The sequence below is a fragment of the Notothenia coriiceps genome, unplaced genomic scaffold, assembly GCF_000735185.1.
Source record: "Notothenia coriiceps isolate Sejong01 unplaced genomic scaffold, NC01 NC01_scaffold00023583, whole genome shotgun sequence".
Lineage (NCBI taxonomy): Eukaryota > Metazoa > Chordata > Actinopteri > Perciformes > Nototheniidae > Notothenia > Notothenia coriiceps.
In genome coordinates, this window is record NW_011356284.1 from 78,744 (window position 1) to 83,216 (window position 4,473).

A 4,473-nucleotide genomic window follows, 5' to 3' on the forward strand; every position below is an offset into this window, starting at 1 on the left:
GGACGTCTGGATCTTAAGTTTTCAGAGCAACAAGCTGAGCTAGCTCGGTTAGCAACGCCGAACTGCCCTGGAGAAACACATGAAACTATTGTATTCAGTGTTTTTACCTTTGATCACCGGATCCGTTTGCTTTTGAGATTTGATTGTGATTGGTGGTTTGCTGTGCATGCAGAGCCTGCATGTCACACACTCAAGTACTCCTGACATGAGAGCCGCGCAAGTTTTCCTTTTGTAGCAAGCGGCAAAATAATTGTAACATGACGTGTTTGAGTTAATTTGCCTAATTAATATTGCAAGTCCTAAAAAAATAAAAATTGCACGTCCTGCGATATGAATATCGCGCATGCGCATATCGCGATTATCGTCACGATATCGTGCAGCCCTAGTTCATACACATAATCAACGACTACCAGGGAGAGAATGAGAAGCAAATGACAGCTCTTTCAGAGTGAAATACAGATTTACGGGATCCCCACTTCTCATTTGAAACTTCTATTTATCTTTTAATTAACAACTTCTATAGGTTCCTTTGTGCCTTTTATACAGCCTCTGGCACCTTATATACAATGATAGGACAATAGATATCATAATTGTGAATCAAAGACAGCTCAAACGATTTCTGGTTCATCAAAAACGTATTCGTTTCTCACAAACAAATGTGTTTTTATCATGTGTAACAAACAGAAGTGACACTAATGTACCGACACAGCTTATTCTGTTTAAAACACTTTGATGTTTTCCTCTCTTACAGATGTTGAGCAGGAGCAGTCAGAGGGGCCGCTCCCCTTCTCCCCCCCCATATGTCTTTCCCTCATCCTCCTCCCTCCCAGAACCTCCCTCCCCCGCCTCCCCTCCTCGCCGCGGTTCTCCTTTCCGGTTCACCGGTCAGGCTCAGGCCCAGTTCAGCCCCTCCCTGCTCTCCCCCTCCCCCTCTCCTCACAGAGGGGGGAGTCTACCATGCTCCCTCTCCTCCATTTCGGGCCGGGGTGAGGTGCTCTCCCTGGAGGAGCTGTTCTCTGAGGACCCCCACAGCGAGATGAGTGCAGTTTCCTCTGACGGTGAGAGAAGTCCCTTTGTGTTGCAGATACTGAGATCAGGAGTCTGTAGAGCGGGGCCGTGATGTTTCTGTAGGCCGAACCAGATGTGAGCATCACAAGGGTTCCCTCCCAAACCAGATTATTCCATTTTGATGTCGGTACATTGCAGAAAATAAGATCACGTTTATCAAATCAAACTTGATTTATTAAGCACTTTTCATACACAAACCAAAAATAACGATGACATTTCGAGGCATTTCCAAGATGATAAATAACAAGAAACGCATGACTTTTGTATTTTATACAAACCAGTGGCGAGACGTGACTTTTAAACCTAGGCCCCCCCTGCATAAACTTCACAGCGGGCTGAACTTGTCGTAAAGTCTGCGATAACAAAGCCCACCCATTTAGAGATTGGTCAATTGTACTGTCATTTGACATTACTCTCTCATCGAGTTACTATAGCTGGCCCTCTGTGAATTCATAGCAGGACCACCAATCAGCTCCTGTCTTCACCTCGCAGAGACGGCCAAAGGAGCTTCTTTCATTTAACCCTTCACATTCCAACAGAAACTGAATAGGCAGATTCGAAGGATTTATTTCGTTGGAAATGTTATTTTAAATACAATTAAATGAAGTTATTTTGGTAAAACTAATGACAAATATTAAAAAAAAAAACATGTTTTAAATTTTTTTTTTTTTGAATACCTTAGGCCCTCAGCTCTTAAAAGTATGAACACTCTTTGTTTTCACTTTAGTTTTAATTAAAAGACCATTAGTAGAAGATCTGAGGATTCTAGAGGGTTCATTGGTTAAAACAATATCTGACAAATAGCCAAGCCCAAGACCATTAAGACACTATAAACCAACAAAAGTATTTTAGAAACAAGTGATACTTCAGGTTTCAGGTATTTTTAAGCAAGATAATATCCACATATTACCACCACTTTATGATTTTTGAAGCGTAACTGCCATCGCCAGAAGTGAAAAGCTAACGTTAGGCTATAAGGAACTACATCAGCTAAAGGTGGCTAAAGTTCTGTCATGACGTTTTCTCATTTAGCCACTTGTTAGCGACTGCTGTTTTTAGGACATTTAAAGGTAGAGTAATTACTGACATATTTTATGTCATCTAATAAAACATGATAATCTGTTTAGCTTCTGTTAACCTTATTTAGTTAAGAAATCATTAACTTCCAGACAAGAGAACCGGACTTGTTAAAATGCTGACTCATTTCTGGATTTTCTGACTTATTCCTGCTTAATTGATATCTAAATGCTTAGTGTGTGTTTTTGTTTATTAATCATGTTTTATTCTTTACTCCTTACCTCATGCATCCTAGATGGAAAACAAGGTACATACTGTATAGGCACCATTCTTTAGCTCTGCATTACAATTAATTTCTAGGTTTTGCTTCCCAGGTGCATTCAGAAAAGGCTTTTTACAGCGCCACAGCTTCCACAGAGGAAATATTTTTATGTATTTATTGTCAAAGCATTTAATATATTCATTGCTATTGGGATGTTAAGAGCATTCAATGGAATATAACAAAAAGTGTTTCTGAAGAGAATTACCTACCCCACCTTTAAATAAAGTTGATATAATTGTGTATAAACTTCTGTTATGATCTTGTGTTATTGCAGCCTTCAAGATCAATGTGATGACATTAGACGACCTTGTCCCTGCTACCCTTGCATTTAATGAGGAAACCCCAGAGAAGAAGGTGGGTAACAACAGAAGGTAACAGAGTACTGTAAAGTAAAGTAACACATTATGTGTTACGTTAAAGAGGACCTATTCTGGTATGTTTTGGGTTTGACCTTTCCTGTAGTGTGTTATATACGTTTTTGTGCATGTAAATGGTCTAAGGGTCCACTGTAAATGGACATTTCCGACACATCTCTAAGCGGTTGACCAATCACAAAAGAGATAGCCAGCTAACGAATCAGAGCAGACTGGTCTCTGGTTTCAGACAGAGGGTGAAAATAGGTGCTGCAGCACAGGCAGTATGAGAAAAATAAAGAGCTTTTTGAATATTAAAGGTCCCATGTCATGGCAACAAGTCCTCCAACTCATACGACCAAATGTGCCGATTGTTCAGGCCCAATTATTACGACCAAATATGCCGATTGTTCTGGCCCAATTATTACGACCAAATATGTCGTCTGTTTAAGCGCTTAATACGTCCTATAATTAAGTTTGAAAGTTTTCGCACTCTAGTGCTCCCGTTGAATGCTAACGTTACAGATGGTCGTTCATTCACAAATAACCCTCTCTGTAAAATCCTAAATTGTAGGATAGTTTGGCCATTAAAACGCTTTTTGATTCGATTTCTAGCGAGAAGTGTAGATTGTACTTTTAGAATCCACGTCCAGTCGATATGTAGGATCTATAGTTTGATAGATATTACGAAGATGATTTGAGGTATGCGGCAGCCTCCATGTAAAGTTACGGGTTGAAAACAGTATTTCCGGTCTCAACGTTTTCATAATAAAACCATGATCAAATGATTTAACAGTGATATCTGCAGTACTCATCAACTAAAAACATCAGTTTATCCTTGTTAATTATACAACATTTATTGGTTTAAATTGTGTACAATGCTTTTGTGTTTTTCCCATAGGTTTTTCTCTTTCGATTCTGAGAGGCTGTTGCTCAGTATGGAACCCAGCACTTTATTAAACGAAAAGTTCAGGGACAGGTAAGCAGTACTCTTCACTGCAATTGGAGAGCTAGTCAATGAAGGACCTAGCTTCCGGTGCCCGCTCTAAACGGGCCGTGTTGCAGACATATCCTGAGGTCGAATTATGTCTATCTATGTGGGCACCACACAAGCCCCCCCAGAATTCACATGTAACAAAGTCTGCTGCGGCGGGAGGACGACCGCGCGACCCCCACGACTCCTGAGCAGCGGGAGTCGGAAACGCGCATCCGCTTGTGGCGGCCCCCGGAAAGAGGAGGGACCGGAAACACAAAGTCCTAAACCGCTGATTAGGGGTCACAGCTGGGGGGGATCCCCGTCGGAAGTCGAGCCAGCACCACCGGCTGAGTCTAAGTCCAGTGAGGCAGCCTTCACCCGTTCCACGAGGACGTGCTCGGTTTTGCCCACCGCAGGTGACACCAGGGTGCTCTGTCCCGTGCTCCAAAAACGCCGGAAAGGTCCATCGTAAGGGGTTGTGGTGTGCGCGTCTGAATTATGTCCCTTATCATGTGGCACCACTGTCTACGATTCTGTGGTTATGTCACTCTTTTAGTTTTGTATGTTCATAGTTTTGGTTTATTTTGCTGTTCGTTCTCCCGTCATGTTTTCGCTGCTCTGTGTTTGTCGTTGTGCTCCTCTCCCTGTGTTTCTGCCCTGTCGGTGTTGCCCCTGGTGGTCTAATTGTCGAGTGTCACCTGTGCCCGGGTTCTCTCCCGCTCCGTGTTTCTCTCCTG